Consider the following 26,956-nt stretch of genomic DNA (forward strand, 5'->3'; position numbering starts at 1 on the left):
GCTAAAAAATTCTAAGTTATCTCAGGATATTGATTGTGGAAGGGTTAGATTTAATATGGATTTCTGGAGTGGGCAGTGTCCCAGATACAATACTGTCTTCTTTCTCTTTGAATCATAGAATATCAGAATTGGAAGGGATCGCAGGAGGTCATCCAGTCCAATCCTCTGCTCAAAGCAGGACCATCCCCAAATAAATCATCCCACCCAGGGCTTTGACAAACCTGACCATAAAAAAACCTCAAAGGAAGAAGATTCCACCACTTCCCTAGGTAATGCATTCCAGTGCTTCACCACCCTCCTAGTGAAAAAGTTTTTCGTAATATCCAACCTAAACCTCCCCCACTGCAACTTGAAACCATTACTCCTCGTTCTGTCATCTGCTACCACTAAGAACAGTCTAGATCAATCCTTTTTGGAACCCCCTTTCAGGTAGTTGATATCAGCTTTAAAATCCCCCCTCATTCCTCTCTTCTGCAGACTAAATAATCCCAGTTCCCTCATCCTCTCCTCATAAGTCATCTGTTCCAGTCCCCTAATCATTTTTGTTGCCCTCCACTGGACACTTTCCAATGTTTTCATATTGTTCTTGTAATGTGGGGCCCAAAACTGGACACAATACTCCAGATGAGGCCTCACCAATGTTGAGTAGATGGGAATGATCACGTCCCTCGATCTGCTGGCAATGGCCCTACTTATACAGCACAAAATGCCATTGGGCTTCTTGGCAACAAGGGCACATTGTTGACTCATATCCAACTTCTTGTTCACTGTAACCCCTAGGTCCTTTTCTGAAGAACTGCTGCCTACTCATTCAGTCCTGAGTCTGTAGCAGTGCATGGGATTCTTCCGTCAAAAGTGCAGGAATCTTCACTTGTCCTTGTTGAACCTCATCAGATTTCTTTTGGCCCAATCCTCTAATTTGTTTAGGTCTCTCTGTATCCTATCCCTACCTTCCAGTGTATCTACCTCTCCCCCCAGTTTAGTGTCATCTGCAGACTTGCTGAGGGTGCAGTCCATGCCATCCTCCAGATCATTTATGAAGATATGGAACAAAACCGGTCCCAGGACCGACCCTTGGAACACTCTGCTTGATACCGGCTGCCAGCTAGACATGGAGCCATTGATCACTACCCATTGAGCCTGACGATCTAGCCAGCTTTCTATCCACCTTATAGTTCATTCATACAGCCTATATTTCTTTAACATGCTGGTAAGAATACTGTGGGAAACCATTTCAAAAGCTTTGCTAAAGTCAAGGAATAACATGTCCACTGCTTTCTCCTCTTCCACAGAGCCAGTAATCTTGTCATAGAAGTCAATTAGATTAGTCAGGAATGACTTGCCCTTGGTGAATCCATGCTGACTGTTCCTGATCACTTTCTAAGTGCTTCAGAATTGATTCCTTGAGGACCTTCTCCATGATTTTTCCAGGGACTGAGGTGAGGCTGACTGGCCTGTAGTTCCCAGGATCCTCCTTCTTCCATTTTTTAAAAGATGGGCACTACATCAGCTTTTTTCCAGTTGTCCAGGACCTTTCCCGATCGCCATGAGTTTTGAAAGATAATGGCCAATGGCTCTGCAATTACATCCGCCAACTCCTTTAGCACTCTTGGATGCAGCTCATTTGGCCCCATAGACTTGTGCTCATCCAGCTTTCTATATAGTCCCGAGCCACTTCTTTCTCCACAGAGGGCTGGTCACCTCCTCCCCATGCTGTGCTGCCCAGTGCAGTAGTCTGGGAGCTGAAGACAGAGGCAAAAAAGCATTGAGTACATTAGTTTTTTCCACATCCTCTGTCACTAGGTTGCCTCCCTCATTCAGTAAGGGGCCCACACTTTACTTGACTTTTTTTCTTGTTGCTAACATATGCGAAGAAACCCTTCTTGTTACTCTTAACGTCTCTTGCTAGCTGCAACTTCAAGTGTGAGACTTCCTGATTTCACTCCTGCATGCCTGAACAATATTTTTATACTCCTCCCTGGTCATTTGTCCAATCTTCCACTTCTTGTAAGCTTCTTTTTTGTGTTTAAGATCAGCAAGGATTTCACTGTTAAGCCAAGCTGGTCGCCTGCCATATTATTCTTTCTACACATCGAGACGGTTTGTCCCTGTAACCTCAATAAGGATTCTTTAAAATACAGCCAGCTTTCCTGGACTCCTTTTCCCCTCATGTTATTCTCCTGAGGATCCTGCCCATCAGTTCCCTGAGGGAGTCAAAGTCTGCTTTTCTGAAGTCCAGAGTCCGTATTCTGCTGCTCTCCTTTCTTCCTTGTGTCAGGATCCTGAACTCGACCATCTCATGGTCACTGCCTCCCAGATTCCCATCCACTTTTGCTTCCCCTACTAATTCTTCCCGGTTTGTGAGCAGCAGGTCAAGAAGAGCTCTGCCCCTAGTTGGTTCCTCCAGCACTTGCAGCAGAAAATTATCTCCTACCCTTTCCAAAAAATCCTGGATTGTCTGAGCACCGCTGTATTGCTCTCCCAGCAGATATCAGGGTGATTGAAGTCTCCCATGAGAACCAGGGCCTGTGATCTAGTAACTTCCATTAGTTGCAAGAAGAAAGCCTCATCCACGTCATCCCTCTGATACGGTGGTCTATAGCAGACTCCCACCATGACATCACCCTTGTTGGTCACACTTCTATACTTAATCCAGAGACTCTCAGGTTTTTCTGCAGTTTCATACCGGAGCTCTGAGCAGTCATACTGCTCTCATACATACAGTGAAACTACCCCACCTTTTCTGCCCTGCCTGTCCTTCCTGAATAGTTTATATCCATCCAAGACAGTACTCCAGTCATGTGAGTTATCCTACCAAGTCTCTGTTATTTCAGTCACATCATAATTCCTTGACTGTGCCAGGACTTCCAGTTCTCCGTGCTTGTTTCCCAGGGTTCTTGCATTTGTGTATAGGCACTTGAGATAACTCGCCGATCATCCCTCTTTCTCAGTATGAGACAGGAGCCCTCCCCTCTTGCATTCTCCTGCTTGTGCTTCCTCCCGGTATCCCACTTCCCCACTTACCTCAGGGCTTTGGTCTCCTTCCCCCGGTGAACCTAGTTTAAAGCCCTCGTCACTAGGTTAGCCAGCCTGCTTACGAAGATGCTCTTCCCTCTCTTTGTTAGGTGGAGTCCATCTCTGCCTAGCACTCCTCCTTCTTGGAACACCATCCCATGGTGAAAGAATCCAAAACCTTCTCTCCAACACCACCTGCCTAGCCATTTTTTGACTTCCACGATTCAACGGTCTCTACCTGGGCGTTTTCCTTCCACAGAGAGGATGGATGAGAACACTACTTGCACCTCAAACTCCTTTATCCTTCTTCCCAGAGCCACGTAGTCTGCAGTGATCTGTTCAAGGTCATTCTTGGCAGTATCATTGGTGCCCATGTGGAGAAGCAGGAAGGGGTAGCGATCCAAGGGCTTGATGAGTCTTGGCAGTCTCTCCGTCACATTGTGACTCCTAGCTCCTGGCAAGCAACAGATTTCTCAGTTTTCCTGGTTGGGGTGGCAGATAGATGACTCAGTCCCCCTGAGGAGGGAGTCCCCGACCACTACCACCCACCTTCTTCTCTTGGGAGCGATGGTCGTGGAACCCCCATCCCTAGGACAGTGCATCTCATGCCTTCCAATCGGTGGAGTCTCCTTCTGTTTCCTTCTATCAGATGTATCATCTAGTCCACTCTCCACATTAGTACCTGTGGAGAGAACATGAAAATGGTTGCTTACCTGTATCTGCATTGCTGGTACATGGACACTCCCCTTTCTTCTTCTGGAGGTCACATGCTGCCAAATTTCTTCACCATCCTTCAGTCCCCGCTGCGCAGCCTGCTCTGAATCTTCAGAATGTTGTGTCCATAGAAGCATATCCTGATGTGTGTCCAGGAAATCTTCAGTTTGTCTTATGCAATGCAGGATAGATACTTGTTTCTCTAGACCTTGAACCTTCTCTTCCAATATGGAGACCAGCTTGCACTTTGTACAGAAAAAGTCACTTCTGTCCTGTGGAAGAAAGACAAACATGGCACATCCTGTGCAGGTAACAACAGCTGAATGTTCACCATCCATATTACCTTCCTTCTACGAGCTTCCTCAGGAGTTGTAGTAACTACTCAGAGAAGCCTTCAAGATGTAAACCTCAGTGGGCTCTCCCCAGGTGAACTCCCAGGCAAACTCCCTCTGCTAGCCTCTCTGCTGTTCTCTGCTCAGCTGCTTCACAGTTGACTGTTTTTTTATAACAGTCAGGACCATTCAAGGCTCACCTGGAACAAAGCACTCCCAATTCACACTTTTCAAACAATCAAGCACATGGTCAACTGACAAACTGTCCCCACAACAGACACTCAGATACTCAACAACACAGCCCCCCTAATGCAGCACTTAGCGTACCTCCTCTCAGATAGATCCCAGGTAAACTCCCTCTGTTAACCTCTCTGCTGTTCGCCGTTCTTCTTTCATATCATTTTATGAATCTAAGTTCTAGACTGTAGATTTGAGGACAAACTTTTGTTTCTAATCTTCTCAAAGTTGCTAATAAAGAGGCAGTCAGTCTTCGTCAGTAACACTGTCACTAGCAGGCACTTTGTTTGGTATGTTGCTATTTATTAAGGTGTTGCAATGCAGATTTCCCACTGTTGTCTGGGAGAGGAGAGCGCTAAGCACTGTCAAATAACAATAAGAAAAAACAATTAATTAAACACATTTGGAATTGCCATGGTCTTCCCTGCATGTCATCTTTCAGCAAGTACAAAGGGTCAAGCAGGTTGATGTGCTTTCTATTCAGTATTGCATTTTCCATTTTAGCTATCAGAGTTGTCATTAAACAGATGGCAGAAGGCTTACAACGTTTTCTTTATCTCATCATCCATTGGTGCTCACAGGAGGTGTGGTTTACTAGAAGTCTTTTTAGGTTGCTGTTTAAAAGACTCAAGTCAACTTGAGTAGTGGGGGTATAGTTTTAGAAATTCATGGCATGAACCTTTACAACTTCATCTTTCTATTAAAATAAATTAGAAATTCACCTTTTTTTTGACAGATGTCATCCAGGCTCCACATAACTGACAGCTCTGGAATTGAAATTTTACAGAACGCTTGAGGCTTCACATTTTTCCCAATTAGCAAAAGGTTTCCTTTCTGACTAGTTATTTTACTGCTCAGTAATACGCTTATGTGTTCTTTTGCCTGTTCTATCAGTGTTTTTGTCTGATGCCTCTATTGTGAGTTTTTGGGCAAATCATTTTGATCATGGCAGTAGGACACTGTTCTTCAAATTTCACTTTCAGAACTAATTCTCTAGTATTGTGGTTTCCACAACTTTTAGTATTGTGGTTCCCTTGCAGATATTTTCAAAATTGGTGGCTCCTCACTCCTTAATTCAGCTTGATTGAGTTTCTGTCTTATCTAAAACACAGTCTAAATAAATAAACCTTTCAGTGAAAATATAGAAAAAACAATATATAATTTTACACTTTAGCATCATTTCAGTACAGATTTATGAATGGAAGTTATGTAAGGTCACTCAATATTCTTAATAGACTGAATTTATTTTGAATAAATAATCCTACTATATATTAGCCAATATAAACTAACTGTGGCAAAGAAGAATTCAATGTTTCTTCAAATTGGGATTTAAATAAAATTTTGATGCTTTAATTGACACTTTAATGACACTTATTTAGATCAGGGATCTGCAACCTTTGGCACATGGCCTACCAGGGTAAGCCCCCTGGTGGGTTGGGTTGATTTGTTTACCTGCCGCATCCTAGGTTCGGCCAATTGTAGCTCCCACTGGCCACAGTTTGCCGCTCCAAGTCAATGGGGGCTGCGGGAAGCGGCGCAGGCCAAGGGATGTGCCGGCTGCCACTTCTCGCAGCCTCCATTGGCCTGGAGCGGTGAACTGTGGCCAGTGGGAGCTGTGATCAGCAGAACCTGTGGATGCAGCAGGTAAACAAATCGACCCGGCCCTCCAGGTGGCTTACCCTGGTGGGCCGCAGGCCAAAGGTTGCTGATCCCTGATTTAGATTATGATATGTTGTAGAGGATTAGTGGTTTAAATAGCATTAATCCATTTAAAATAAACTTTTCTCTGAAAAAACCCAGATTGGAAATTTGAAATATTCTCTCTAAACTTATTGCAAAAAGTTTTTTCATTATAAAGTTTGAAAAAATACATTTCTGTCTTTAAAAAAGATCCATACACATACACATAGAATCAGATTTTTTGAGAATGTCACAAGATTTGTTTTAATTGTAAAAAAAGAGAATTTATCTTTTGAATGTCAAGAATTATTAATAGTCAATTTTAAAAGCTAAATGGCAAATTAATTCCTTCATAAATCAATATAGAATATGCTGAGAAACCAATCATATGAATTTTTCTTACTCAACTTTAGATATGCTTTTATGAAATGATGATGCTTTCAAGAGATGTCATTCCAAATGAATCATACATATATCATTGTGCATAAGGAAGCACTTTTTAGTCACTAATGCCATCAGTTTTTAAAACTAATAAATATTTATTGTGCATGTAGTTGTACTTTGTCTAATAAAAACAAAAGGGCTAACTTTCTATTTTCCTAGCTGTGTGTAATTTGTGTTAAATGCCATCAAAATATATTCATAACTACTATATTACAAATCTAAATCAGATATTCAAATATGATAAATCGAGCACTGCTTAACAATCCATTATGGAATGCACACAGACCTTTTTCATAGCTCAGAGTACTTTCAGGATTTCCTGTTATCTAAAGTTTGTGGTTATTTATTTACTTTATTATGTTTTTGTTCATTTGCTTGTTTCACACTTGAGTCTTTTTTGTAACTGGAGGTGTGATCAGAGATCACATATATGCTGCTGAATAGTGGGAAAAAACAATAGGTAAAATTCTGCTGCTCTTTGCAGAAGGAAAAATGAATTAGTGTAATTCAACCTTTCTGGTGTTTTGTGAAAGCAATTATGGAATGCAAATATTTGTAAATTGCGTATATTTACAATCTTCAATATTATTTTCAAAACCATGTATTTCAAAAAAATCAATATGCCTTTCTTATTTGCAATGTGCAGCTGCTCAAACAAAGGGAATAAGAGTTCAACATTTCAGACTGCTTTTTATTTCTACCTCAAATGAACTTTAAGCAGTTTTCCAAATGAGTTCAACACTTTTCCCTACTACTCTTAGGGGGTTCTTATATTCCATCTTTATCCGTTCACTTAAAAGATATAATAGTTATGGTTGGAAATTGTTGTGCTGCTATGCATGTATCATATGAATCAAATTCAGCTCTGATTCACAACCAGTACACCTGCATTGAAGTCACTGAGCTTGTACCCTATTAGTCACTTACTTCAAAAGAGCTGTTCTGATTTGCACTCGCTGAGGATCTGAACCTGCATATTTACTAACTGTTCAATAGCATCAAATATTAATATGTATTAAAATGTGGCATACACACACATACTTTGTACATAACAATATTCTAAAGACCAAAATCCATAGCCCAGTGCCCAAGTAGCCAAACCTACAGATGTGCATATGCAAAGGGAAGAAGTAGGAAGATTCTTTCTCTGTATGTCATGTACAGTTATGGAGCCACATTGAAGAGACTTCTTCAGCCCAACAGTTGGAGCAGGTTCCACAGTCCCTTACCCATCCCCCATTGGGAAGGAGAAGACCTCAAAGCAGTGGTTTCTCTAGTCTAGTCTTTCCCCCAAGCTGACACATGCTCCAGACTCTTTCACCTTCTGCTCATTGCTTGACAGAAGCTCCCTGTCTCACAGAGCTCAAATCTGCACTGGAGTGTGCCCCCTACTATATTATTTCCCCCCTGTGTCTTGCTCCTTTCTTATACAGTAAAACTACACCAGTTAGAGAGGTAAGCAGCTTTTCCCACCTACAGTGCAAGGGATTGAATTTTGGCCAAAGGGCCAATTTTAATTTTAGAGAAAATAGCCAAATATAATTACACTAATATATTCATCAATGCTGTGCTGGCTGATTGTGCAAATTCTTCACAGCCTTTACAAAAGGGTGATAGTCTGCCTCTGAAGGAATTCACAGAGGAAATCTTCCTCAGAAAGGGATAATCCCCTCCAAACTCTGCAGTATGGATGGGAAACAAGTATGAAGCTACAATACTTAAGGTGTGCTGAACATATTTCCTGAGCACTGCAGATCAAGAACGAATGAATATAGGCCATTAAACATATACTTACATGCTAGTTTGAACAGGCACTAACAGAGTATCATAGATACTTGATATATTACACCCAGTATAACAAAACTGCAACCCAATCTTGAACATAGAATGTTCGCCCTAACAAATCTTAAACAAGCTTTTCTTGCTGATTAAATGGCAGTTTTATCTGGATGTCAAGTTAATTATCCAACCACACTTACTAAAATGTTCAAAATCAAAGATACAGATTATGCTCTCTGTGCTAGTATTAGGTTCTTCAGTTTCTAGTATTAAATCAGAGAAAGCTCTGAAACAGATATAGATTCTCTGTAGTAAACATGTGCCATTAATTTAAAGTAAAACTAATAGAAAAACAAAGAGCAAAGTCAATAGCTTGTGTCAACTGATAAAAATCAATACAAAGGATTCATATTTATTATATTGGATGGTACTATATTCCCTAAAGAGGTATAGGCTGACAGCCCTTGCAGGAGACAAGTGTGTGTGTCTGTGTGTGCATGTGTGCGTGTGCGCATGTGTGTGAACCTTATACCTGAGATAAGATACTCTCTCTCTCAATGGAGAGAAATCCATATAGCTCTTGTCCCTGTTTATGGAACTATTTTTCAACCTTTGAGTCATCTCACAGAAAATAAGTGACTTCATTAAGTCTTCATGAGTAGTATGTGTGCGTGCCACCCCCCAGTTGTCAGCCCTGTGGGGCAACTTTATGCTTCTCCATCAGTGCAAAGCAGCCCTGCATACGAGAATCTATGGGTGATATGGATCTAAAAAAGTAGCTCTGCATTCCCATTTCTTCTGCTGGCATAGAGTACACAGCTAAGGGAAATGAGCCAAAAACTGACACGTCCCTATGCTCTGGTGATCTCTGGTTACTGTAACAGCAACTTGGGGCTGTTGGCAGATGACTTCTCTGTCTGCTCTAATTTATCCTGGGTATGGTCTGGGGTGGAAGCAGCCCATGATTATGAAAGCACTAAGCACATTTTGCACCCTCCCCTCCTGAGGCACACTTCTATTACTAGCTGAGGATCACACTGGAGAGAACAGCAGACTGCATTAAAAGGTGGGTACAAACCTTTCCCTCCATGCTCACGCCACTCCAAAGTGTTTGTGTTGCTTGTTCTTTCTTGCTTGTTGTTATTTGATGGTCACTCAGCCTGGGCATGGCAGGGAGAGGGAGAAACCATGTTTGGATGCCTGAGGCATCTTGCCACTAACAATAATTTACAAACACAAGACACACAAATTGCAAGATTTAAATGATATACAGAATGAGATCATGGAGAGAAAACTAAATAAATTATATCAAATGATTTACCCTTATATTCTAAACAACAATATCTAAGCAAAAGCCTTCAATTTTTCAATATGTTAATAGGGAAGACAATGCTTTATTACTAAATGAGTATACTGCAGGAAATAAATATAATGACAGAACAGAGAAACCATTACTATTATTTATTATTATCAATATTATTTACTTGTTAAGTCAATGTCAATATTGTGTTCTTTTGGTCTGATTCAAATTTTACTGAAGTCAATATAAAGACTTCCATTGATTCAGTGGGCTTTGGAATAGCCTGCTCCTTATGCTCCTGCTCCTTACCCTTGCTGTGAACTTCAGCAGTATGGAACAATAGCTGTGGTGATAAATAGCAATGTCCAAGTGATAGGCAAGGAGGTGGATTCCCACGCACTTTAAAACAATTTATTTAGTTAGCATTCCCCCCTCTTATTTTCCACTTTTGCTGACAACAATGGCCGGGCACAGACAAAACAGCCTGGAGAAACCTTCCGTACATGGAGTGAACAGGAGCTGGGTTGGAGCTAAGGGTGGTCTTGCCATCAACAGAGCCATCAGAAGATGATATGAGAGAACTGGGGAGAAGGTTATTTCCCAGACACAGATCCAAAAGGAAGGTTTTGGGATCCCACTACATGCAGAGCCAGTGGGTGACAATTTGAAAGGGTGAGGGGTCATGCAAAGAGTTAGAAGGAGTAAAGCCAATGTATGTATATGTGTGCACAGAGGTCAGTTCTTTTCATAAAGGAGCCATGAAGAGCCAGTCTAGGGTCACAGGCATTCCTGTCAAGTGTACATCCAGTCACAACCTATCTGGGCTGATGAGAGGACTCATCATGTATTGAGCTATGACAAGTAGGGGAAAGTTGAATGGGAAAAGGTGGGTTATCACTGAAGTAGTGAGCTGCAACCATCAGAGGCACTGAATATTCTGATTATGTGTAGACTAGTAGCAACAAGGAAGTATGTGGTTCATCTTCCCGTGTACAAGGGCAGTAGAAGTCAGTGAATAGGATGCCCTCAACAACTCTCATCAGCACTATGGACAGCGGTAGGGAGCATGCACAGCAGGAGCCATGAAGTTAGTAGTCACATCAGAGTAGGCATGGATTTAATGTCAGTATTCATAATTTATATGGTAGTTATTGATCTCATAGTAAGAACCATCTAAGCAGCAGGATATACTTGTAATAAGTGCCATATACTGCGATTACACAGTAAATACATAGGAGGAATATACCAACTCCACCCCCATGATCCAGGAGCAGAGGGCTTCCCCGGTATGCAAATATCTGCTCCTCCACACAAAGTAGGGGTCAACCCCACTGTTCTCCCTGACCCCTTTCCTGGAATTCACAGAGGACCCATACTCTATTGTATATTCTCAGGTACTTTCAGGCACACTGGACAAATGGGATACGAAAAAATCTGTCAACAGGACCTGGTTATTGTGAAATGTCCAGACTAGTTTTGCAAGCTAAGAGTTTGGTTAAACACCCAGGGCTAGATCTTCAGATGATATACATTGGCATAGTAAATTAAATTGGAACAACACCATCGCGTACCATATAAGGATGATATGGTCCCCAGTGTTTGAGTGGTTAATTGAACCAACTCCCTCATTTATTTGAATAGTCCTCTGTAACTACCTGATGTAAGGTATTATAGCAGATAAGTATATGGGGTAGCTGCTGACACTCACTGCAGATTGTTTTTCTTTTAAGTTTATATTTCTAAATAGAAAGTGTATGGAATTGGTATCCTTTTTTTTTTGAACATTTTAAACATTTTTTTTATTACCGCTTTTCTTTACAGGCAGATTAGAAAGAAAATCTTGATGCCTTATCTTCTCTGCAATTCAGAATACTGGCAATGAAAATTGTTAAAAGAAATGACCTTCATAGACAGACCATTTTTTCCATTTTGAAAGATGAAGGATGGGGTATATTGCAATTCAGATAACCTTCATTCTTAGCTAGTTAACTAAGTATTGGATTTTATTGAGAAATTAAGACTCTGGGCATTTGGATTAGTAGTGCTTGCCATCATTCATACTCAATAATTGAGGTCACAGGGATTATAAACTCTAATGTGTCAAATTGAATTCACTGGAAACACATCTAAAATCCTTTAATTATCAGCCTTTGGGGCTATGGATTAACCAGAATCTGTCAGTAACAAATAGACATTCTGTTTACTTCCCCCCACCCCCAAGCTACAGATATTTCTGTAGTCTCATAAATATAAAAATGAAATCTAAAACAAAACACCTTGATTCCTTTGGAGATTTTATATTATTGCCAAATTGCAATTTCTGTATATTTCTTTCTGCCATTACTAAATTGATAATAAATTGGTTAAAACCTGTGGTCTTTAACACACTCAATCATCATTTGATTGGAAATCATGTTCAGATATAATGCTGATGTCTTGGTCTATATACAGACTGACAGGTAGAGAGATAGACACAAAGAGAAAGAGACAGAACTTGTTATAGTATTTTCTGTTTCATTTTCTCCTGGATGCTTATTGCCATTTGCAGAGTTTCTCTCTGATTTTGTTTGTGTGGCTAAAAGACAGGCCTTTTTCTTCCTTTTTTTCTCATAAATCTTTTCACATTCACCCATGTAATGCTGTTGGAAATCGAGTTTGGAAGCTATCAATATTTACCAGTTTTTGTTTGTTTGTCATAGTTGGTAGCATTTATGGTGGAAAAGCCAGTCTTCCTTTCATGCAATTTCTTACTGTGCTTAATAATGCTATATCTTTACCAGGCATTAAGGACAAGTTTCAGCCAATTTTGTGTTTGAATCTACCAAAGCCATTAACAATGTCTACAGTCATTAACATATTCATAAAATGTTGGACAATCACATAGATGAAAAATATTAGAGCACAAATAATAGCTATATAAGACCAGATTCTCCTTTCTCATACATTGCTTTAACACTGTGATCACTAGTAAGTGCTGAAGTTAAGGTTGCATATCTTTGCCCTGACCCTATATATAAAGTTCATATTTTCTGAACCATTCCTTCGTGGGCTGAAATTATTCAGTCTTGGCCTGTGATCAAAGGTGATTTTTTTTCAGGAAAAATTCAGTACAAATGGCTAAGCCATTACTATTATTACTACAAAACGAGGAATTGTTATTTATTTATTTATTTATTTATTTATTTGTTTATTTATTTTGACCACAACTCTAGTGCTAAAACGGCTAAGGAAAGGAAACTGAAATATAGCAGGTGTAAAGCTCTCATTAATTAGAATTAACTTTGATCCTTTATTGATGAAAACTGATTTGGTCTTGTTGGGCCAAAGTTTTAAAGGTATTTAGTTGCCTAAGGCAGTTAAGCACATACTTTTAAAAATCTGGCCCTTTGACCGCTGTATGTTCTATATCTTTTTTTTCTTGCTAAACTGATAGGCAACATTTTCCAAAGCACCTAAGGGAGTTAGGCACCCTACTCCCATTGAAACGTATTTGTGTATTTTAGAAAATGTCATCTATAACATATGCAGCTAAGGAAGATCCTTGTGTTTGTGTGCCTTAGCTATGCAGTGAAAAATACATTAAAGGCATACAGTGAATGAGACAAGGCCTCCAAAAGATCTCCTGCCATATTCACAGCCTGTCTTGCAAGACTGGTAATGAAAGAGGCCTGGCTATTATCTAGCACATGCAATTTTAACTTTGTCATTTTTGACTTGTGTGTGCTTAACAATGAAGCTCTTACTTCCTCATAATATTGATTGCATGATGTATTTCTATAATTTAATTCATTATTATTACTATATTAGAAGTATTTATGGCTCAGTCCTTTTCCCATTAAAGTTAGTGACAAAACTGTAATTGAGCCCAACATGACAAAAAATAATCCCTCTAGGATCAGATCATATCTCTTTCTGAGGTGATGCCTACAGGGTGGGGAACTCAGAAAACTCTTCAAGGTTTGCTTCAAAAAGGATCTGTTACATGCTCCTTTTAGCGGTATGGGTTAATCCCAGAGGGAGTAGAGCCATGGCACTAATTCAGATATTTCTGGGAAGATGGAAATTACAGTCCCTGCCCCCAGTCCCCAGGAGTGACTACGTTCTGCTCTCCACTCATTCCTCTGGGATGGGGAGTCTCCACTCTCTTACCCACTGTGATGCTTGGGAAACAACTTATACCCCATGTTCATCTTTATAAAATGCCTTCAGAAGGCTCATAATGTACTGAGCATGGTTGCTATAGTGATGTTATGATAATTGTTACAGTAATGTTATAGTAAGGTTATAGTTTATAATTTCATGTATATAGTTATGAAGCTGAAAATGTATCCTCATTGCTTAAAGCAAGCCCATGCAAAAACTCTCCAAGAACAGAGAGGCAGTTCACACCGCATCAGGGCAGGGACAAACCCAGCCCAGCCTCAAGGAAGAATGGACACTGGCTTAGGCAGCAACAAAAGAATCTGTTAGACCCTCAATGGAGTCACCCCCTTCCTTTGGGCAGTTTGGGACTGCGATGAGGTAATGCTCACCTGACTCTGAAGAAGGTGGTGGGGGGAAGCCAGGAGGAAAGAAAGGACATGATAAAAGGGAGAGACATTTTGCCATGCTCTCTCTCTTCCATCTACATCTACAGACACCACCACCATCAAGCGACTGAAACGCTGATCAAAGGGGAGAGGCTGATCGAAAAGTAACCAGTCAGCCTGTGGTGAGAAGCATCTAAGTTTGTAAGGGCATTGAAAGTGTTCAGATCAGCTTAGAATGTGTTTTGCTTTTATTTCATTTGACCAAATCTGACTTGTTATGCTTTGACTTATAATCACTTAAATCTACCTTTTTGTTAATAAATTCTGCCTGAAGCAGTGTGTTTGGTTTGCAGCATGTCAGAGACTCCCCTTGGGAGAACAAGCCTGGTACATATCAATTTCTTTTTTTTAAATTGACAAACTTATATGAGCTTGCAGCATCCAGCGGGCATTCCTGGACACTGCAAGACAAAGGTTCCCTGTGTTGTGTCTGGGACCGGTGATATTGACTAATGCTGTTTGCTTGCAAGTAGCTGGGAACAGCTTACATGCCAGAGGCTGTGCGTGAACAGCCCAGGAGTGGGGGTTCTCACCGCAAAGCAGAGTCAAGAATTGGAGTGGCCTAGCAGATCACCGGTCCAGACAACACCAGAGGGGAATGTTACACCCACACAGTCCATAAGCCAGTGCTGCTAGAGGTCGAGTTCTCAGCAGACTCCCCTGCCCTCCGTTACTCAAGAACAGCGCACCCATACTCCAGGCCCTAACACCACTCACAGAAATTTGGCCTGGCCACCCTTCCATCAGTAGGGCAGCAAGCATAGTAATTTTGTAACTGGACCACTGCTTAAAAGTGATTGGGCCTGTCATAAAAATAAAGGGAAGGGTAACCACCTTTCTGTATACAGTGCTATAAAATCCCTCCTGGCCAGAGGCAAAACCCTTTCACGTGTAAAGGGTTAAGAAGCTAAGATAACCTTGCTGGCACCTGACCAAAATGACCAATGAGGAGACCAGATACTTTCAAATCGGGAGCGGGGGGAACAAAGGGTCTGTCTGTCTGTGTGATGCTTTTGCCGGGAACAGATCAGGAATGCAGTCTCAGAACTTCTGTTAGTAATCTAGCTAGAAATCCGTTAGATTTCCTTCTGTTAAATGGCTGGTAAAATAAGCTGTGCTGAATGGAATATATATTCCTGTTTTTCTGTCTTTTTGTAACTTACGGTTTTGCCTAGAGGGATTCTCTATATTTTGAATCTGATTACCCTGTAAGGTATTTACCATCCTGATTTTTGTTCTTAAGATCCAAAGGTTTGGGTCTGTGTTCACTTGTACAAATTGGTGAGGATTTTTATCAAGCCTTCCCCAGGAAAGGGGATGTAGGGTTTGGGGGAATATTTTGGGGGAAGACATCTCCAAGTGAGCTCTTTCCCTGTTCTTTGTTTAACATGCTTGGTGGTGGCAGCATAGGGTTCAAGGACAAGGCAAAGTTTGTACCTTGGGGAAGTTTTAACTTAAGTTGGTAAGAATAAACTTAGGGGGTCTTTCATGCAGGTCCCCACATCTGTACCCTAGAGTTCAGAGTGGGGAAGAAACCTTGACAGGGCCATTCCCCTCCCCCCGCAACTCTGCAGCCTGTGGAACTTCAAGCAAGCGCAAAAACTTTGGAAGGGTGCGTCATTTGTTCTTCCCCTCCACCATCTCCTAATTGGTGCTATTGAAATAGAGGACAATGTCCAAGCCACCATGTGGGTGGAAGTTCCAAACCCAGATGACTACTCCATTTTTCCTGTGCAATTCCCTTTTCTCTAAAATGGGTTTAAATAGCGATTAGATGTCAACAGTGCTTGGAGTCTCATTAACTCCTGTGTGGATATCAACATAGCTAGCAAGGGAGAGTATCATGACAGAAGGCTATGGTATGGCCTCACCACTCCTGCCCCAAATATTCTCTCTTAGGCTATCTGTGCTTCTGGACTGAGGATGTGATTCTCAGCCTGAGTATACACTTTCATGCTACCTTGCAAAAAAATAGTAGTGTAGTTGCAGAAGCATGGGCAGCATCGATTGAGGTCAAGCTAACCATCCTAAGTACAAATCCTCCTGGATCCAATAGGTACATACTCGAGGATGCTAGCCCATTCTTCCACTCACCACTGCAATAACAGACATTTACCTACAACAGATAGATGGAGTTGATTCTACAAGGCTTCTTATGGGCTCCCAGGGAAATCACAACAGTACTGGTATCTCTCATACCTTCCGAGCTTTTCAGTCTCATTTAACTTGTAATTGCTCTCTTGTGTGCCTCACTGTATATTCCGGCGTTTTCACCTGTCTCTTTAAGACAGCTTTTAAACCAAAAATAGAAAAGAGGGTAATTTTTGTAACATTTAATCACTTATGAAATATGAAAATGCAAATGAACATGAGAGCAGAGTAAATCATTTTCTCATTGCCAAAGTAAATTTGTTGCAACATTACAAGTGCTGTGGTTTATGTATAATGTTGTTCACCATACTGAGCCCTTCAAAAATGTAAAATGCAGTAACTAAAAATAATGATAGATGAAGCATTGTCCTTACTCAGTTATTTGACATTGGTTTACTGTGACAATGACGGCTTCATTATTTAATGAAAAACAATGTCACTTTCAGATGGCAAAGCATCATCTTCTCAACACTTTATTACACAATTGAAAGGATTGATTGCAGTTGATTGGATTTTGTCTCTAGGACATAGTAACTTCCACATGTCCCTGGATTTAACAGTCACTTTTGCCAAGCTCAGGGAAATCTTGATAGTCTTTGTGAAATCCTCTAGCTAAGGCTTTTTTTTTTTCCAGCTGCTGAAGAGAACATGAGAAAGTGGAATTATTTTTAGAAACTTCTCATTACATGGGTTTCTCTTCCTGTTTGATATAAATAAAACAGCCACCCTCTGTTCACTGGTACTAATTTTTATTTGCCCCAAGGGAATGACCAGTTTCATCTCATCTGGAATCCTACTCATGGAATTGTTTAAAAAATGGTGACAGACAAATCAAAGACACCCAGTGTTATTCTACACTCACTTCCACTGGTTTTACAGTAACATAACTGCAGCAACTTCAGTGGAGTTACTCCTGATTTACACCAGAGTCAGTGAGAGGAGAAATTCAAACCACTTACATTTAAACAGACACATTTAATAAATCCCCTTTTAGCAATATATCTATTAACATAAGAAGAACAAATCCCCAGCGGCTTTCATTCTCATGCCTCACCCTCTCCAGTTTATTATGTAATTCCTTTAGCTTTTTCTATTTAGGTCAAATTGGTCACTGGCAGCAAGGACTGTTTAAACCTGTCACCTTTCAACTGTATTCCAACATGTGCAAGCCTTTCTGTCTTCAGAAGATGGAAACCCATGTGATTCCCTTTTTAAACACAAAAACTCTGAAGCAAACTTGGAGGGATGCAAGCTGTTTTACATGTAAAACTAGCAGAAGCAGTGAAAATGATCAAAAATAGAATGCACTCCCTCCTGTTCTCTCCTTTCCCCTGTCATCTCCCTTTCCTCCCTCCCCCTCACTCCTCACATAAATGGATCGTGGTATTAGGGAAAAAAAGAAATCTTGTGTTACTCGTATAAGTTTATTCACACTTGGACATCCAGCATTTCCAACTGGCCCAGAGAGCTGATCCAAAACACACTGAAATCAACGGAAAAATTCCCATTGACTTCAAAGGATCAGGACACTGTTTGTGCACTTTTCACTTCTTTTCCTTTTTAAATTAAATGTATTGCTTCTGAAAAAGTGCCACATTGGCATCTCTACTCACTGCAGTCCTCTGCCAACTCAGTAGACAGAGCTTGGGCAAGGACAGGAAAAGCTTGCCTAAAGCTGAATTGGAGGAATAATCAATAGTGGGGTGAGAAGTTAGCTCTGTATTCCCATCTATAGGGACTGCAAACAAGGTTCCCCATGTAGCTGTTTTTATGATGACAGAAGATAATGCTCTATGGAATGTTTAAGAACTACAGAAAGGGCATCAGAAAAGAACTGAAATGCATTTTGGTTGTTCCTAAGCTTGACAAGACCCCTTAAAGGGTATGGCCTAGACCCCTAATCTATAAAGTGCTACCCCAATCCGTTTTGCATATTTGATCAGTTTAAGCAGTGATGTGAAGGTAACTAAATTTTCTTTAACAATGGAGAGCTTCATCAGAGTGTTTAAAATAAAGGTAAAAGTGTACATGGAGAGTAAATGCATAGGTAAATCCCATGATTAATACATTCTGTGAGTTACAGAAGGAGAGGAAAAGGAATCCATCAAAAGAGGTCCTACTGTAAAGTGCCACTTTATCCTTGTGCCTAGTGGGTGGACTGATCACCTGCATAACAGTTTCTGTGTATCACCTGTACATCCTCGGAGTGGCTCTGTACCAGCCAGAGGATACAAAACTACATGTAGGAGATATGGAAGAGCAGTGACTACTATTCCAATCTGCTTGGACCCTCTGTTAGCTACTGAAATACAAATATTATTAGTTATTTTGCATGCATTACAGTAACACTTAGAGGCCCAAACTGAGATTGGGCCTCCATTGTGCTAGGCAATGTATAAACACATATAGCGCTCAATTGTGAGCCTTATTATGTGCCCATGCATCGGATATAAAGAGCCCCCATACTCTCCTGTGTAGGCTACATGAGTGGGGGTGTGTGGAAAGGAGAGCAGCTGCTATTAGGCCCTCTAACACGCAGGTGGGCTGGCCTGTACCAAGTAGGTTTCAGAGTAGCAGCCGTGCTAATCTATATTCGCAAAAAGAAAAGGAGTACTTGTGGCACCTTAGAGACTAACAAATTTATTTGAGCATAAGCTTTCGTGAGCTACAGTTCACTTTATCGGATGCATTCAGTGGAAAATACAGTGGGGAGATGATTTATATACACAGAGAACATAAAACAACAGATGTTACTATGCACACTGTAAGGAGAGTGATCACTTAAGATCAGCTATTACCAGCAGGAGGTGGGGGGAGGAAGAAAACCTTTTATAGTGATAATCAAGGTGGGCCATTTCCAATAGTTGACAAGAACGTCTGAGGAACAGCGGGGGGTGGGGAGGGAATAACATGGGGAAATAGTTTTACTTTGTGTAATGACACATCCATTCCCAGTCTCTATTCAAGCCTAAATTAATTGTATCCAGTTTGCAAATTAATTCCAATTCAGCAGTCTCTCGTTGGAGTCTGTTTTTGAAGCTTTTTTGTTGAAGGATAGCCACTTTAAAGTCTGTATTTGAGTGACCAGAGAGATTGAAGTGTTCTCCAACTGGTTTTTGAATGTTATAATTCTTGATGTCTGATTTGTGTCCATTTATTCTTTTACGTAGAGACTGTCCAGTTTGACCAATGTACATGGCAGAGGGGCATTGCTGGCACATGATGGCATATATCACATTGGTATATGCGCAAGTGAATGAGCCTCTGATAGTGTGGCTGATGTGATTAGGCCCTCTGATGGTGTCCCCTGAATAGATATGTGGACACAGTTGGCAATGGGCTTTTTTTCAAGGATAGGTTACTGGGTTAGTGTTTCTGTGTGTGGTTACTGGTGAGTATTTGCTTCAGGTTGGGGGGCTGTCTATAAGCAAGGACTGGCCTGTTTCCCAAGATCTGTGAGAGTGATGGGTCTTCCTTCAGGATAGGTTGTAGATCCTTGATGCGTTGGAGAGGTTTTAGTTGGGGGCTGAAGGTGATGGCTAGTGGCGTTCTGTTATTTTCTTTGTTGGGCCTGTCCTGTAGTAGGTGACTTCTGGGTGTTCTGGCTCTGTCAATCTGTTTCTTCACTTCAGCAACCCCTCAGACAGAGACAAACACCTACAAGATCTCTATCAAGAATTCTTACAACTACAATACTCACCTGCTGAAGTGGGGCTTTTTGAGGGAGCAAACGGTCCTGCTGCATGGATCTGATTGCAGGATCAAATGCAAGAAATAGATAAGAGTTAGAGATGTATAAATATATTCAGAATGTATCCCTTTTTATCAAATAGCAAATACCTTCTGACCCTAAATTATCTATCCTGCATGCCATAAAATGTTGCTAATTTCTTGCTGATATCATGGTAGATGTGGATCTTAACAAGCGACCTTTTACCCATAATGTAGATTTATGTAAAATGATATTTGTCTTGACTCTTCCCATCAAGTGCACTGGTAATCCTGTTATATTCTGTAAATTCTGGGGGGTCAAATTCATTCTTAATGAAATCCCATTGACTTTAATGGGATTATATGAGAGTTGAAGTTAACCCTATGTTTGTACCATATATATATATCTATATATCTATATATCTATATATGAATCATATGCAAAGTTTGTCCCTTTACTTCTTTTTTTATACTATGTGTTAAAAATAGTCCAGCCTTGAAAGGTTTCTATTAAACTAAACATGATATTTTTTCCAGAATAACAGTGCACTCTTGTGCTTTGAATTTCATCACATTTACATAAGTAATATTGAGCCTCCTGTATATGTCTGGAGAATAGGAAATTTCTAAAGGACATCTATTTAGAAAAAAGGCATATCCTATTGCAGTGTTAGCTGATTATTTTTATTTATTAATATGCTGAGCAGATGATTTTCTATTAAGTTAATCTTCTTCAATAATAGCTATTTCAGAGAGTAATAAACATCAGATTCTCATTTAGGTATGGATATGTTTTGTAGTTGTTGATAGGCCACACAGGGTTCTGTTGTTATCAATATATAATAAAGAGAGCTATTTAATTATTTTATAATTGTATTTAATTATATATCTGGAACATGTTTTGATTAGGCAGCTGCAAAACACATTGAGTATATAGAGGTTAAATATGTTCATCTATGTTAACTATGCATAGTGTGTTATCTAATTTTAAATGCAAATTATTAAGAGATAACATAAAATACATTTTAATTTTTAGATTGTGAAGTAATAATGATATACTTAGCACAAATGGACTTTTAAAATTAGAATTCCATTATTAACCATTGTACCCATCTATTCTAATACTTTTTGGAATTACAGTTTATATATGGGGTTTCCAAATCATTTTTTGATGTAGGATGATTATAATTTTCAAAAATGTCCAATTTGTTACAAGAAAAATTAGCATGCTCTAAAGTAAAGGGCAATGGTATTTTAATAAGCAGAATAATTTTAGCTGTTGATGATAATTAACATCTGGACGATCAGTTATGCATTCATATTGCAGCAGTGTCAGATCAGAGTGGTGATATAGTAACTGGTACATTCGTTGATGTGCTTCTATAAGTTTCCATTTAGTTATACTGTAATAAGGAAAATTTAAGATAAATATCATGGCTCAGACCAATACCTCAGCTATGACTGAGGTGCACACAGCACAGCTCAAGTGGGAGTTGTGAAGCTGACTTTTATGCTTCCCTGATCCTGGATTGTTAGTGTATTAGGCTAGAGCCCTAGAATACTAAGAGTAGCCAGAAGGTTGACAGTAGTCCTAAGGGACTGATACTGTAGCCAAAAATGTGTAGGATAAAAAAGTCTTGGCCATGTCCTCTCCGCTATCAGGAAGATGTGGGGAAAAATCCACTATGCTCACTGTACGCCACCAGAGGATCTTCCTATGTTGGGAAGTGTGACAGATTTATGTTACCAATATGCCTGGGGCTTCAGGTGATCAGGCTGAGGCTGCAGGATCGTTAGGGGAGGAGATGAAAGAGCACACCAAATGACTAAGTTTAAAGCTTTATTAATTAAATAACAGCGGTGAGTGCTCAGTGCTCTGCACATCGCTCAAAGGAAGGAAGAAAGCGTTAGTGCCCAATCCCTAACCCGCTTTCATACTCACACATACACAACCCAAGGCTTGTCAAGTTTGGGTGTAACATAAGAAGAAGAGGGGGAAGGGAAGAAGAGAGTTCTGTCCTGTGCACAGGTCGTCTAGGGTCCACTGTTGATTTCTGACTTGCTTTAGAACTTGGGAGGGTTTTAAGTCCTGGGTTCTTCTGGGGGCATTTTGTCCAGAGACCTCTATCCCCATGCTCTCGGTACCAGTCCAAACCGGCTTTCTGTGGCTTCCTTAGCTTCTCCAAAACACACTGGCTTCAGGGTCACAAAACTGTTATGTTCCCACTAGCTGACCTTCACAGTCTTGCTAGTTTTGCCACTCTCTCAGTTCTGTCTGGCTCAACTTTCTTTTCTCCCAGCTGGCCTGGTTGAGATACAGACTTCTGGCTTTTGGGCAGGAGAGAGCTTGTTTGTGTGCGCTGGCTTTGGGCTGATGGTAGTTTCATTCTTTATCTTCAGGCCTAGCTGGATCATTGAGTTAACCTGTTCTTTTCGCCCTTCCTCCCCCTTCGGCCTCTTACAACATGCAAAGGAACTTTTCACTCCACACTTACCTTCAACTCTTCCCAAAATGCATTCAAATGCACATAAAAGAGTTAGCAATATACAGTGCTGATCCACTTACCCAAGGGACCCCATGGGGAGTGAGAGAGGCAGATATATTGTGACATCGATCCTCCTGTGGCAGGTGACACTGACTTTAGGGGCAGATTCCAGTAGCAGTATAATGCTAAGTGTCTATATTTTTCACGTTCAGTCATCTTCAGCCCTAGTGCCTTTTTTTACAAATGGATTTTTAAAACAAAACCAAAAAAAACCCCCTACATTAAAAAAAAAAGTTGAAAAATCAAGCATACCAAAGTTAGGAAATGCCTGAATTTGAGTCCCCTTGCACATATGCATTATGATAATCTTTCACACAACTGTGTTCTGAGAAGCAGAGCAGTCCTCAGAAATGGTCAGAACAATTTCAGGGAAAGTCCTGCTCAGTCTCTACATCCATGAGCTGGAGTATGCTCAGTGGTATACAGATTCTTCAAAGGATTTAGCTACCAATCGCTAACAAGTCTTTACTGAGCATATGAGAATAGAGATTTTTCAGAAGCTTATAATTTCCCCAAATTTGGATGGATTTTCATGGAAAAGGCAAAAGGCTCCTCTCTGATACTATAGCACCCCCTGACACATTTTATATCTTTTCTTCAACATATGAAGGCATTAGTTCTTCTTAACAAAACAGTTGGAAGATTTTTTTTTTGGCAACTTGGACAAAACAATATTTTTTTTCTTAATCTCATTCTTGAAATGTTTTATCTGAAACTTTCCAAGGAACTTCAGACTGAGGCATAAACCTAGCATAGAAAATTTCAGACTAAACAGTTAAAGTTTGGTAAACTTAGCAGCAGCGGAAAACAGGGCTCTTTAATGAAAAATATCAGGCAACCTTCTATATAGGTGTTGCTACCTGTGCTGCCAATAATAATGCACTGGGACAGATCTCACATGAATGTCTTCATCTTTGATGCTAGCCTGCCATACAACAGGTGCAACACTTCAGAATTTATTTCCCAATAGCTATCTCTAGTTAGTAGCAGCCACAGAAGAAGTGTTGCCATGAATTCAGAATTTGTTTCCCAAGAGCCATCTCTAGTTAGCAGCAGCCACAGAAGAAGTGTTGCCATGATTTTTACTTCAGCTGCCTGTCGATCTCCAGGATAGGCAGAAGAAGAACTTTCACAGTGGCTGAGATAGATGTGAGACCTTGGAAGTGTGGAAACTTCAAATGACTATTATATTAAGGTGTGGCAGATGCTATGGACAGTAGCATTCTCATAAATGTTTGTATCTATAAATCTTTGCAGTCTTATTGTAGTTGTGTTAGTCCCAGGATGTGAATGAGACAAGATGGGTATGGTGATATCTTTTATTGGAACAACTTCCATTGCAAGAAATCATTCAAAATGAAGTGGACAATTAGTACCTCTCCAGTCACAGGACAATGGAGAGTGAATGGGTTACTGTTTGTTCTGATCAATAAAACCAGTATCTCTATTGAGTCCATGATTTTTGGTGTCTAGAAGAGTTATGAGTTTAAGATCACAGGCTCATCTTTTGAAGATGTGGTGCAGGGACTGAAAGGTCAGATATGGAGTGATCTTTTTATGAAAAGTGATGGGTGATTGTCTTTTATCACCTTTCTGTGTGAATTCGGTTGAGAGCATAGTGATTGTTTTGTTTCACCTACATAGTCATTGTTGGGGTATTTGATATACTGTATGAGATGTACCACATATTGTGCTAGCATGTGTAGGATCCCTGGATCTTGAAGATGAGTTGTGGGAATTATTGATCATCACAGCATGGAGTTATGGCTGAAGGGTTTGCGTCTATTGTTACGGCAGAGTCTGGTGCTGCTTCCTCAGCGCTTAATTTTGCATGGTCCCCTGGAACATGTGTCAACTCATGATTAACAGTCTGTTCCACTTTGTATTTAACTATGACACTCTGAATAATTTTCCCAGACTTGAAGAAGAGCTCTGTGAAGCTCTCTCTTTCACCAATAAAAGTTGGTCCAAAAAAAAAAAAGAAAATTACCTCACCCACCTTGCCTCTCTTGTATCTATAAATGTTATACATATATTTAGAGAGACAAGGGATCTGGGACCAACATGACTACACTGCATACATGTCTTTGTGAGCTAGGGATTGTATTCTAGCCTACATGACAGAGGGTTACTGAGCTTTTCCTAGGAATTAAACTTGGTAGGGAGTAATTACTGCAAATCCTGAGACAGGTAAATATCTCCAGAAAAAATGCCATCCCCTAGAGGGAGTTGCATACACTGGCTCAGACCTGATCCAAGAGACCCAGAACATACAAAAGCACTTTTGGTATAAAGGGTCAGCATAAACAGATGGAGGATCCCTCATTTTGGTCCAAAAACTGACATGAGATTGTAACAAAAAGGGCAAAGCCCTGTTGGAAGGTTTGAAGGACTGGAACCTTCCATGGTCTGTGGAACATTGGTAACGCCTGGTAAGCTTAGCATGTGAATGGTTTTTTATTATATGGTTTTCTCCGTGATGCTTTTATCCTAAAGTAAATGTACTGTGCTTGTGAAATACAGCTGGTCACTGGCCACCCTGTCACTGTCTTTTGTGAGACAGTCTCAGGTGCTAGATTAAGATCAGACCTGGTAGGGATAGGCACAGTGAATTACAGGGGGACTTCAAACTTAAATATCTGCTCTAGAGGGAGAGGGACATGAGTTCCCATCCATAGAGAGATGTCAACTGAAGTCTGAGACCTATATAGGGGGCTATAAGGGAGACTGCAGTGGTGCTGTTGATCCTAGAGCTGCGACAGTGGCTTCATATAGGCTTGTGATAAGCTGACAGCACTGACAGGACCCTTACCTCAGGTTCATACCTCCAGCTTTACAGCTGTAATAATAGAACATTTGGAAGCTCCACGTCTGCTTTGTGCCATTGGCTCACGTAAATGTCAATATGTTCTGGCACCGTAATTTCTGCTGCTTTACTTTTCTCTGGTGATTATGTTTTGTTTGTTAGTATTTTTTTTGTCTGAGCAATATCCCTTAAAAGATACTAAAAGTGTCAGACAGATTAGGTGACAGAGGGCTCAGTGGAGAAATTTTTGGCCACCATCTCAGCATGCAGTTGGGGACAGGCACTTAGAGATGGTTGTTGGCATCAGTTACCCAAACCCTCCAGCATAAGGATTTTCTGTGTGGCAAGAAGAAACAAATCATGTCAGTGCTTTAACACTGTCTGAAGGGATTCTCCCATTAGAGAAGCCTGCAGAGTTCCTGGAAGTGATACTTCAGGTGATTCAAGCTTTAGCGGCTAAAATTGATTTATATTCCTCAGACTGGATGCTGAATTTAGAAAGAAAACCTCAGCAGCTGGAAGTAGATGTAAAAGCTTTGAGTAAAAACAAACAAACAAACAAACAAACATGCAACAGGAATTGAGAAATCCAAAAGATGTAGCTAGGGTTGTGATAAAAGTTGGTCCATAGAAAATAGGTAGTTTGAACAATTTGAACAGAAGTTGTAACATGTGAGTTATATAAGACCATAGGAATTCTTATACTGGATCAGGTCATTAGCCCCAATGATCTAACATCCTTTCTGTGGTAGTGGCCAGTATGCGATGCTTCATAGGAAGGAGCAAGAAACTCAGTCATGGACAGTTATAGTATTATTTACCCATAGAGACTGGATTTAAAGCCCTTATTAAAATAAACACAATCCTTCCATATAACTTAACTGTGAATGTTCTTCTCATTATCCATATCCTGAGCTCTTGACCTCTGTGAAATTTTGTGGCAGTGAGTTTCATAGGTAAGAATTATGCACTGTTTTATAAAAAAGTACTTCCTTTCCTCAGTTTAAATTAGTTACCTTCCAGTTCATTGGAATATGAGAAAGGGTAAATAAGGGTGAATGATTTACCTGTGTTATGCTGTTCATTATTTTGTAGAATGGTTTCTTTCCTCCTATTTGTCTCTTTTCTAACCAGACTAGAATTTTCTCCAACTGCATCATCTCTGTCGTTCCATAACACAAAGAAGCAGTATGTGTATCCTCAGAAAGACTACATTGAAAAGACATGGGACTGTTATAATTTAAGCTGAGGCATTATTTATTTGCTTTATTTTGGCACCTAGCAGCTTCAGTTATGGACCAGGATCCATTGTGCTAGGTGCTGTACAAACACTGAAGAAGAAAAAACAGTCCCTGCCCAAGAGACTTTACAATCTGGGTAATACAACTAAGAGTATAAGACAATCTTGAATAACTGAATAGTGATCACCTGCTGAGAATGACAACACCCCCCCAAGAGTGGATGACGGGCACTAACTTGTTTCTCAACATGGCCCGTCTTTTGTGCCTACTCAAGCAGGCAGCCAAATTGAGGTAGCCTAGTTGATGTCCCCCATGTTTGTCAGATGCCCTTTTGCAGGTCTGTGAACAATACTCTAAGCACATATCCAACTATCCATAGGTTGGGCCTTTCTGCTCAATTCTGAAACAGAA

General features: G+C 40.3%; 1 long non-coding RNA gene across 1 annotated transcript; it reads right to left on the minus strand.

Moving 5' to 3' along the window:
• Positions 1-2,302: 2,302 nt before the first annotated feature.
• LOC122457958 lies at positions 2,303-16,815 on the minus strand. The gene is made up of 3 exons (XR_006277752.1): positions 16,806-16,815; positions 14,100-14,110; positions 2,303-2,468 (listed from the first exon to the last, which is right to left on the minus strand). It is a non-coding gene; the product is annotated as an uncharacterized LOC122457958 (long non-coding RNA).
• Positions 16,816-26,956: the final 10,141 nt, after the last annotated feature.

The sequence above is a fragment of the Dermochelys coriacea genome, chromosome 1, assembly GCF_009764565.3.
Source record: "Dermochelys coriacea isolate rDerCor1 chromosome 1, rDerCor1.pri.v4, whole genome shotgun sequence".
NCBI lineage: Eukaryota > Metazoa > Chordata > Testudines > Dermochelyidae > Dermochelys > Dermochelys coriacea.